Here is a 12,045-nt window from a genome sequence, read left to right on the forward strand (position 1 = left end):
GAAGGGAATGGCAACCCATTCCAGTGTTCTTCAGTTCAGTTCAGTCGCTCAGTCATGTCTGACTCTTTGCGACCCCATCAATCGCAGGACGCCAGGCCTCCCTGTCCATCACCAACTCCCGGAGTTCACTCAGACTCACGTCCATTGAGTCAGTGATGCCATCCAGCCATCTCATCCTCTGTCGTCCCCTTCCCCTCCTGCCCCCAATCCCTCCCAGCATCAGAGTCTTTTCCAATGAGTCAATTCTTTGCATGAGGTGGCCAAAGTACTGGAGTTTCAGCTTTATCATCATTCCCTCCAAAGAAATCCCAGGGTTGATCTCCTTCAGAATGGACTGGTTGGATCTCCTTGCAGCCCAAGGGACTCTCAAGAGTCTTCTCCAACACCACAGTTCAGAAGCATCAATTCTTCAGCACTCAGCCTTCTTCACAGTCCAACTCTCACATCCATACATGACTACTGGAAAAACCATAGCCTTGACTAGATGGACCTTAGTCGGCAAAGTAATGTCTCTGCTTTTGAATATACTATCTAGGTTGGTCATAACTTTTCTTCCAAGGAGTAAGCGTCTTTTAATTTCATGGCTGCAGTCACCATCCGCAGTGATTTTGGAGCCCAAAAAATAAAGTCTAACACTGTTTCCACTGTTTCCCCATCTACTTCCCATGAAGTGATGGGACCGGATGCCATGATCTTTGTTTTCTGAATGTTGAGCTTTAAGCCAACTTTTTCACTCTCCACTTTCACTTTCATCAAGAGGCTTTTTAGCTCCTCTTCACTTTCTGCCATAAGAGTGTTGTCATCTGCATATCTGAGGTTATTGATATTTCTCCTGGCAATCTTGATTCCAGCTTGTGTTTCTTCCAATCCAGCATTTCTCATGATGTACTCTGCATATAAGTTAAATAAGCAGGGTGACCATATACAGCCTTGACGTACTCCTTTTCCTATTTGGAGCCAGTCTGTTGTTCCATGTCCAGTTCTCACTGTTGCTTCCTGACCTGCATACAGATTTCTCAAGAGGCAGGTCAGGTGGTCTGGTATTCCCGTCTCTTTCAGAATTTTCCACAGTTTATTGTGATCCACACAGTCAAAGGCTTTGGCCCAGTATTCTTGCCCCCAGCCCCCCAAAAAAGGGGGCTCAAAGAAATATTTGGATCTTCCCTGGTGGCTCAGACGGTAAAGCATCTGCCTACAATGCCTACCATGTGGGAGACCCGGGTTCAATCCCTGGGTCGGGAAAATCTCCTGGAGAAGGAAATGGCAACCGCTCCAGTATTCTTGCCTGGAAAATCCCATGGATGGTGGAACCTGGTAGGCTACAGTCCACGGGGTCACAAAGAGTAGGACATGACTGAGCGACTTCACTTTCACTTTTCACTTTATAGTTTCCTTTGCTGTCCAAAAGCTTTTAAGTTTAATCAGGTCCCACTTGTTTGTTTTTATTTCCATTACTCTAGTAAGTGGGTCTTAGAGGATCTGTCATTGAATGTTCTGCTTATGTTTTTCTCCAAGAGTTTTATAGTTTCTGATTTTACATTTAGGTCTTTAATCCATTTTGAGCTTACCTTTGTGTATGGTGTTAGAAGTGTTCTAATTTCATTCTTTTACATGTAGCTGTCCAGTTTTCCCAGCACCACTTAATGCAGAGGCTGTCTTTGCCCCATTGTATATACTTGCCTCCTTTGTCAAAAATAAGGTACCCATAGTTACATGGATTTATTTCAGGGCTTTATGTCTTATTCCATTGGTCTATATTTCTGTTTTTGTGCCAGTTCCATACTGTCTTGATGATTGTAGCTTTGTAGTATAATTTGAAGTTAGGAAGGTTGATTCCTCAAGCTCCATTCTTCTTTCTCAAGACTGCTTTGGCTATTCAGGGTCTTTTGTTTTTCCATATGAATTGTGGAATTTTTTTTTCTAGTTCTGTGAAAAATGCCGTTGGTACTTTGATAGGGATTGCACTGAATCTGTAGATTGCATTTGGTAGTATAGTCATTTTCACAATATTGATTCTTCCTTCCCTGGTGGCTTAGTGGTAAAGAATCTGCCTGCAATGCAGGAGACTATGTTTAATCCCTGGGTTGGAATGATCCCCTGGAGAAGGAAATGGCAATCCACTCCAGTATTCTTGCCTGGGAAATCCCATGGACAGAGCAACCTGGCCTCCATGGGGTTGCAAAGAATTGGACACAACTGAGTGATGAACACTTGCACACTTGCACCCAGGAATATGGACCATCTCTCCATCTGTCTATATCATCTTTGATTTCTTTCATCAATGTCTTATAATTTTCTGTATACAGCTCTTTTGTCTCCTTAGGTAGGTTTATTCCTAGATATTTTATTCTTTTTGTTGCAATGGTGAATGGGATGGATTCCTTAATTTCTCTTTCTGATTTTTCATTGTTAGTATATAGAAATGCAAGTGATTTCTGTGTATCAATTTTATATCCTGCAACTTTGCTAAATTCACTGATTAGCTCTAGTAATTTTCTGGTACCATTTTTGGAGTTTTCTATGTATAGTATCATTTCATCTTCAAACAGTGAGAGTTTCACTTCTTCTTTTCTGATCTGGATTCCTTTTATTTCTTTTTCTTCTCTGATTGCTGTAGCTATTACTTCCAAAGCTATGTTGAATAATAATGGTGGGAGTGGACACCCTTGTCTTGTTCCTGATATTAGGGAGAATGCTTTCAGTTTTTCAACATTGAGAATAATGTTTGCTGTGGGCTTATCATATATGGCCTTACTATGTTGAGGTAGAGTTCCTTCTATGCCTATTTTTTGAAGAGTTTTAATCATAAATGGGTGCTGAATTTTGTCAAAGGCTTTTTCTGTATCTGTTGAGATTATCATATGGTTTTTATCTTTCAGTTTGTTAATATAGTGTATCACATTGATTGATTTGCATAGATTGAAAAATCCTTGCATCCCTGGAATAACCAAACTTGATCATGGTGTATGAGCTTTTTAATGTGTTGCTGAATTCTTTTTGCTAAAATTTTGTTGAGGATTTTTGAATATATGTTCATCAGTGATATTGGCCTGTAGTTTTCTTTTTTTGTGTTGTCTTTGTCTGATTTTGGTATCAGAGTGATGGTAGCCTTGTAGAATGAGTTTGGAAGTGTTCCTTCTTCTGCAATTTTTTGAAAGAGTTTTAGAAGGATAGGCATTAGCATTTCTTTAAATATTTGATAGACTTCTCCTGTGAAGCCATCAGGTCCTGGTCTTTTGGGAGATTTTGGGGGAGATTTTTTTTTATCACAGTTTCGATTTCAGTGCTTGTAATTGAGTTCTTCATAATTTCTGTTTCTTCCTGGTTCAGTCTTGGAAGATTGAACTTTTCAAGAATCTGTCCATTTCTTCCAGGCTATCCATTTTATTGCCATACAGTTGTCATAATAGTCTCTTATAATCCTTTGCATTTCTGCACTGTCTTTGTAACCTCTCCTTTTTCATTTCTAATTTTTTTTTATTTGATTCTTCTCTCTTTTTTTTCCTGATGAGTCTGGCTAGAGGTTTGTCAATTTTATCTTCTTAAAGAACCAGCTTCTAGTTTTATTAATCTTCACTATTGTTTCTTTCATTTCTTTTCCATTCATTTCTGCTCTGTTCTTTATGATTTGTTTCCTTCTGCTAATTTTGGGGTTTTTCTTGTTCTTCTTTTTCCAGTTGTTTTAGGTATAAAGTGAGGTTGTCTATTCGATGTTTTTCTTGCTTCTTGAGGTATGATTGTATTGCTGTAAACTTCCCTCTGAGAACTGCTTTCATAGTATCCCATAGGTTTTGAGTTGTAGTGTTTTCATTGTGGTTTGTGTCTAGGAGTTTTTTTTATTTCCCTTTTGATTTCTTTAGTAACCTGTTCATTATTTAGAAACGTATTGTTTAATCTCCATGTGTTTGTGATTTTACAGTTTTTTTTTTCTTGTATTTGATATCTAGTCTTGTAGTGTTGTGGTTGAAAAAGATGCTTGATACGATTTCAGTTTTCTTAAATTTTTGAGGTTTGATTTGTGACCCAACATGTGGTCTATCCTTGAGAATGTTCCATGTGCACTTGAGAAGGTGTATTCTTCTGCATTTAGATGGAATGTCCTGAAGATATCAGTGAGACCCATCTCGTCTAATGTATCATTTAAGACTTGTGTTTCCTCATTAATTTTCTGTTTTGATAATCTATCGATTGGTGTAACTAGGGTGCTAAAGTCTCTTACAATTATTGTGTTAATGTCGATTTCTCCTTTTACGTCTGTTAGTGTTTGTCTTATGTATTGAGGTGCTCCTATTTCAATTATGTCTTCCTCTTGGATTGATCCCTTGATCATTATGTAGTGTCCTTCTTTATCTCTTGTGATGTTCTTTAAGTTCTACTTTGTCTGATATGAGAATTGCTACTCCAGCTTTCTTTTGCTTTCCATTTGCATGGAATATGTTTTTCCATACTCTCACTTTCCATCTATGTGTATCTTTAGGTCTGAAGTGGGTTTCTTATAGACAGCATATATATGGGTCTTGTTTTTATATTCATTCAGCCAGTTTGTGTCTTTTAGTTGGAGCATTTAATCCATTTACATTTAAAATAATTATTGAAATATGTGTTCCTATTGCCATTTTCTTAATTGTTTGGGGTTTATTTTTGTAGATCTTTTTCTTCTCTTATATTTCCTGACTATGTAAGTCCTTTTAACATTTGTTGTAAAGCTGGTTTGGTGGTACTGAATTCTCTTAATTTTTGCTTATCTGAAAAACTTTTTATTTCTCCATCAATTTTGTTTGAGATCCTTGCTGGGTAGAGTAATCTTGGTTGTAGATTTTTCTTTTTCAGTACTTTAAATATATCCTTCAATTCCCTTCTGGCCTGCAGAGTTTCTGCTGAAAGATCAGCTGTTAAACATATGGGGTTTCTCTTGTAAGTTACTTGTTGCTTTTCTCTTGCTGCTTTTAATATTCTTTCCTTGTATTTAATCTTTGTTAGTTTTATTTGGGTTTATCCTGTATGGGAGTCTTTGCCCCTCTTGGATTTAATTGACTATTTCCTTTTCCATCTTGGGGAAATTTTCAACTATAATCTCTTCAAAAATTTTCCCATACCCTTTCTTTTTCTCTTCTTCTTCTGGGAACCCTATAATTCAAATGTTGTTGCATTTGATATTGTCCCAGAAGTCTCTGAGACTATCCTCAGTTCTTTTCTTTCATTTTACTTTATTCTGCTCTTCAGCATTTATCTGTATCATTTTATCTTCCAGCTCACTGATCCATTGTTCTGCTTCATATATTCCATTATTTATTCATTCTAGAGTATTTTTAATTTTAGTAGTTGTGTTGTTTGTCTCTGTATGTTTATTCTTTAATTTTTCTAGGTCTTTGTTAATTGATTCTTGCATTTTCTCCATTCTATTTTCAAGGTTTTTGATCATCTTTGCTATCATTATTCTCAATTCTTTTTCAGATGGTTTGCCTATTTCCTCTCCATTTATTTGGACTTCTGTGTTTCTAGTTTGTTCCTTCATTTATGCAGTGTTTCTCTGCCTTTTCACTATTATTTTTTAGATTTAGTGTGTTTGAAGTCTCCTTTTTCCTGGCTTCAAGGTTGAATTCTTTCTTCCTTTTGGTTTCTGCCCTCCTAAGGTTGGTCCAGTGGTTTGTGTAAGCTTTATATAGGGTGAGATTTGTGCTGAGTTTTTTTTCCCCCGCCTCTGATGGGCAGGGCTGAGTGAGGTGGTAATCCTGTCTGCTGATGATTGGGTTTGTATTTTTGTCTTGTTTGCTTTTTGGATGAAGTGTCCTGCACAGGGTGCTACTGGTAGTTGGGTGATGCCAGGTCTTGTATTGAAGTGGTTTCCTTGTGGGAATTCTCACTGTTTGATATTCCCTAGGGTTAGGAGTTCTCTGGTGGTCTAGGGTCTTGGAGTCGGTGCTTCCACTCCAAGGGCTCAGGGCTTGATCGCGAGTTTTCTGTGGTTCTACATATTCTTTCCTGGTGTTCAGGTACTCTTGTCTGCTCTCAGCTGGTGCACTGTAAGCACTTCTGTGTCTGAAGGTGTATTTCTGATGTGTTTGTGGAGAGAGATGTGCTCCATGTCCACCTACTCCTCCACCGTCTTATTCAATCTTTGGTAGACTTTTTAATGATGGCCATTTTGACCAGTGTGAGGAGGCACCTGTAGTTTTGATTTGCATTTCAGAGACAACATCCTTATTTTTTTCTTCCACTTTTGACTAGCCCATATTTGTGGGCTCCTTTCTCTAGGTTCATTCTCATGGGGCATTCAGGTATTATGGAGACTGAAGTTCATAGAACTTAGGGGACTGTCAGTAAGAAAAAGATAGAAAATTACTTAAGGACAAAAAGAAATACTTATTTTGAAGAGAAGTATGCACATATGGGCCCTTTGTGCATAAGGCCCCTGAAGCTTAGGCTTCATTAATTTCATGGTAAATCCACAATGCCTTCCCCAAGTCTTGTCTTCAGACCTTGAAGCTGACTACACATACTACCGGGCAAGCTTTACTACCATGACTTCAACTATCCCCTCTGGATAAATGATTCCAAATCCATGTCTTGCAGCTTTAACTCTGTTCTAAGCTGCAGACCACCAGTATGTTCAGCTGCCCTCCAGACTGTATCACTGGAAATGCTGACAGTCATCTCACACAAATCCATTTAATCAGACTGGCCTTGCCTGCCCTTAGAATATTCTCTCCCTTTATTTCTGTACTGGAAGGAGCCATGCTGGCCCAGGAATGGAAAACCAAGCCCACATACCACCAGTCATTCTCCATTCACCACCGAATCCTCAGTTGGGAACCAGATCTTGGCATGGCTCCCTCCTCAGCATGCCTCGGACCTGCCCCCTTCTCCACATCTTCCCAAGATATCTCCTGCCATCCACCTCAAGTGTAATTGCAGTGTACTCTAATGGGTCTCCTTTCTTCCCATTTGTTCTTTCCCCAATTCCATTCTGAAGACCGACTCATTTTTTTCCACGATGCAGATCTAGCCATGGGATTTCTCTTCCTCTGTGGTCCCCATTGTTATGAGAGCTTGTCCGGGTGCCTGGGTAAGGCACACAGGCTTCTACATGGTCCCAAGGGCCTCACTGGCCACCACTGCCCTGAATACACACCTTTTGTGCCACCGAAGTAATCCTTTTATCTTCTTCTTTACCCTGTGTCCTCATTCCATCTCTCCCATCACCTGCCTGTCTCCGCATCCTCTCCACAGTGTCCATCTGGACCGTATCTGCTTGTCTTTTACTGCTCAGGCCCATATTATTTGAACTTAGAGCCCTCTTCAGTTCCTGAGTAGTGTTAAGCTCCCATGGCTTCCTGCATCTCAGGCCAAATTCTGCTAGAGTTCTGGCCCCTTTTGCTGTATCTAGTTGTGAAGAATTAAATAAACATCCTTTCTCTTCTCAGCAACCAGGCTGACTTGGTATACTTTCAGTTTCTGTGATATCTCCAGAGTACACAGATCTATTCTGTGCTTTTCTCCTCCCGGTAGGACTGTTATAAGACGTACACTGGGAGGCAAAACCGACCTCGGCAAAGTTGCATTTCCCCCGTCATTGCTGTCTGTAACTTTCCAGAGCTTTTCCATCTCTCCTCTCATTTTCTTTCCTTTCTTCCTGAATTTCATGGACTTGTTTCAATAAAACTGACGCCTGCTGCAGGGTTCTTCTGAAACAACAAAAGTTAACACTCATGGTGAAAATAGCACCAAATATAAAATTGGAAGCTATCAATAATTATGTGGGTAAAATGGCCCCTGATACTATATCATACAGATTAAAAAAAAAAAAAAAAAAAGAGGAGTCTGAGGCTTCCTGAGTGTTAGGTTACAAAGAACACCTTAGATATAATTAGTTCACTTACCTAGAGTTGCACCACACTATTTCCATTTCCATTTCAATAATTTGCAATTGAATCAAAGGAAAAATGTAGTTCCTTGGTTGCAATAGCCACATTTCTAATGCCCAGCAGCCCCATGGGCTCCTGTATTGGATGGGGCTGATATAGAATGTTTCCCTCATGGCACCAAGTTCTGCTGGGCAGTGCTACTCTAAGAAGTATAATCCAGAAGAAGTGACCTATGTTTGATGGCCTCAGGCTAAAGACAAGGGTGGGGCTTCTGTGAAAACCACAAGGGGTCACTGGGAAAAGTGTGTGATTTGTTACGCTAGTGCTTGGCGTGTCTGTTTGGAGTCAGTTTGTGATGGTAGAGGTTGGGGCCAGCTGATTGTTGAGCCCCAAGTCTATGTGTTGATCCGACAGAGCACAACGGTCACCACTGGGTTGTTTTCCTGTTGGTCACCCCACCTCCCATGTTTTTGGAGAAGCATTTTCTCTGGTTTATCCTGGGCACTTGCTACTTGCTGTGTTACACCCTCCATGGAGTCATGGAACAGGCTAGTTCTGATGTGGTTATTTAAGGTAGAAGACAATTCCCGTGAATATGTCTCATTTGCTGGGATCCAGCACATCTGCATACTCAGGAAAACTGATCTGTGCTGATTATACTAGTGGGAGGTGAGTAGGCAACTTCCCGGGAACAGACCATGAATTTCTTTCTGAAGACAACATCTTCTTTATTTGGGAGTACTTGGAAGGCTGAGGGGAAATTATTTGGAAGACACCATCATTCTGCACTTATAAGACAAGGATATTTTCCTCCAGTATAGAGTGTCCCAAGGAAATCTGTTCTCCCTAAAAGATAGCAGTTACAGACCTGGGAAAATTCATGTCTGGTTTAAAATTTAAAATAGGCGTTCCAGATCTTGCTCTTGCAATGGGTGGATTCCCAATGCTATTTTCCAGGAACATTGTATTTTTCTTTTAATAGATAACTTCTTGGTCAAGTGTCAGGCTGAAGTAAATAATAAATTAGCTTGATTTGCTTAGGCCTTTAGAAGCCTGGAACATTGGGGATTAGGCAAGGGATTAAGCGATGGTTTGAAAAAAAAAGGGAAATAAGCATGATAAGCAAGGGAAGAGTTCTCTTGAATTTTGTCAAGTGCTTTTTGTTCATCTTTTGAGATAATCATATGATTTTTATATTTCATTCTGCTAATGTGGTGATCATGTTTATTGATTTGTATATGTTGAACCATCCTTGCATCCCAGAGGTAAATCCCACTTGATCATGGTATACGATCCTTTTAATGTGCTGTTGAATTTGGTTTGCTAGTATTTAATTGAGAAAAGCTTTATTGATTCACTCATTCACTCATTTATACATTGTCTGGTATATCTGCCATATACTATACATTGTGCCAAATAATAGCTCTAATTGTATTACCCTTTCATATACGTTATGTGACACATTATGACAAACTTGTCATGCAGTTTTTTTTTTTAAATATTGCTTTTATGGTTGAGGAAATTGAGGCTCATGGAGGGTAAGTTACCCTCAAGGTCACACAGCCAGTTGTTTGAGGTTAGGATTCGTTTTTAAGCTGTCTCACTCATGCAGGTCTCTCTTTTCTGCATTCACTTTCTTGTAGATCCCTGTTCCCTGGCTCCAGTGAAAGGACTGTGCCAGGATTACTTCCTGAAATGGTCCTATAACCAGAAGGAACAGGCTTGCTGACAGTTCTGGTATGGCGGCTGTGGGGGCAATGCCAACCGATTCGAGACCAAGGAAGCGTGTGAAGCTCAGTGTGTTCCAGTCTCCCTATAGAGTCAGGAAGAGCCTCAGCACTGCTGCCTCTGTCTTAAAAACTCATGGAATGGAGATGACCTTTCCTGAGACAGTGGCACACAGCTCAGAAGTGATGAAGCCCACACCGCAACCTCAGAGTTTGGACCCCTTGACCTGTGACATGTTTCCTGCGGTGAGGGCTTGGGTCAGATGATTTGGGAAGGACTGCACTCTAGTAGTTTCAAAAAATGGAATTGAAACTTTCCTGAAAATTCTTTCAATGATTTAAAAACTGCATAAAAAAGAAACTTGACATTACCTAAAAATTTTCTTGGCCTGGTAGCAAAAAGAAATTTTTCTTGACATTGTAAGTAAAACCTCATTTGGAAATGAGTTGAAACAATATCCTTTTTATCATTAAGACAACATGGAAGCATTAGTTCAAGGGGGGAGGGTCTGGAAAAGGGATAGCTAATGTGAAATTTCATCCTTATTACCTAGTGTAAGAATAAAGGCATTCTTGATTAAACCACCTGGTGTGAGAGGATATGATACCACTTATGTGCTCTGTGTTATACTGTGTGAAGTGGCAATAGAGGGAAAGGAAACAGCAGTGAGTTTGTGATCCATTGTGGGCTGGATCCATTGACATCAACTACAATGACTTTTGTCCTCCACAGTTTGGAGATTAGGCAATTCAGGTGACCTTGTCAATACATATATGGGACGAAGGATCTAGGTTCACCCTGCAGAAGGAATTTTGCAGTACAGTAGGATGACGGTGATATTTGCAAGATCTTCCTCCAACTCACAGCTCAGTTCTCTAGGCTCTGAACTTGGGTTCGGCTTCAGGGAAGAACCAAACTGCATGGAATTCTGGAGCTACAGGGTATTGAGGGTGCCTGTTGCAGGGCCTCTGGGGCATCATGTAATAGCTCAGGCTGCCAGGACAAAACATCATAGACCGGGTGGCTTAAGAACGGAAATTTATTTCTCACAGTTCTGGGGGCTGCAAGTTCGAGATCAAGGTGTTGGCTAATTGGTTCCTGGTGAGAGCTCTCTTTCTGGACTGCAGAAAACTGCCTCCTTACAATGTCCTCAAATAACCTTCTTCTCTGTGGAGAGAGAGACACAGTTCAGTTCAGTTGAGTTGCTCAGTTGTGTCCAACTCTTTGCGACCACATGGACTGCAGCATGCAGGCCTCCCTGTCCATCACCAACTCCCGGAGTTTGCTCAAACTCATGTCCATTGAGTTGGTGATGCCATCCAACCATCTCATCCTCTGTCGTCCCCTTCTCCTCCTGCCTTCAATCTTTCCCAGAATCACGGTCTTTTTAAGGAGTTAGTTATTTGCACCAGGTGGCCAAAGTTAGAGTTTCAGCTTCAGCCTCAGTCCTTCCAATGAATATTCAGGGCTGATTTCCTTTAGGATTGACTGGTTGGATCTCCTTGCTGTCCAAGAGACTCTCAAGTGTCTTCTCCAACACCACAGTTCAAAAGCATCAATTCTTCAGCACTCCTCTTTCTTTATGGTCCAACTCTCACATCCATACATGACTACTGGAAAAACTATAGCTTTCACTAGATGGACCTTTCTTGGCAAACTAATGTCTCTGCTTTTCAATATGCTATCTAGGTTGGTGATAACTTTCTTCCCAAGGAGCAAGCATCTTTTAATTTCATGGCTGCAGCCACCATCTGCAGTGATTTTGTTGCCCCCCAAAATAAAGTCTGTCACTGTTTCCACTGTTTCCCCATCTATTTGCCATGAAGTGATGGGACCAGATGCCATGATATTAGTTTTCTGAATGTTGAGTTTTAAGCCAACTTTTTCACTCTCCTCTTTCACTTTCATCAAGAGGCTCTTTAGTTCTTCTTCACTTTTTGCCATAAGGGTGGTGTCATCTGCATATCTGAAGTTATTGATATTTCTCTTGGCAATCTTGATTCCAGCTTGTTCTTCATCCAGCCTGGCATTTCACATGATGTACTCTGCACAGGAGTTAAATAACCAGGGTGACAACATACAGCCTTGTTGAACTCCTTTCCCAATTTGGAACCAGTCCATGTCTGGTTCTAACTGTTGCTTCTTGACCTGCATACAGGTTTCTCAGGAGGCAGGTAAGGTAGTCTGGTATTCCCATCTCTTTAAGAAGTTTTCCTTTGTTGTGATCCACACAGTCAATAAAGCAGAAGTAGATGTTTTTCTGGAACTCTCTTGCTTTTTTGGTGATCCAACAGATGTTGTCATTTTGATCTCTGGTTCCTCTGCCTTCTAAATCCAGCTTGAACATCTGGATGTTCTTGGTTCATGTACTATTGAAGCCTAGCTTGGAGAATTTTGAGCATTACTTAGCTAGCATGTGAGATAAGTACAAATGTGAGATAGTTTGAACATT

The sequence above is a fragment of the Oryx dammah genome, unplaced genomic scaffold (assembly GCF_014754425.2).
Source record: "Oryx dammah isolate SB20612 unplaced genomic scaffold, SCBI_Odam_1.1 HiC_scaffold_2, whole genome shotgun sequence".
Lineage (NCBI taxonomy): Eukaryota > Metazoa > Chordata > Mammalia > Artiodactyla > Bovidae > Oryx > Oryx dammah.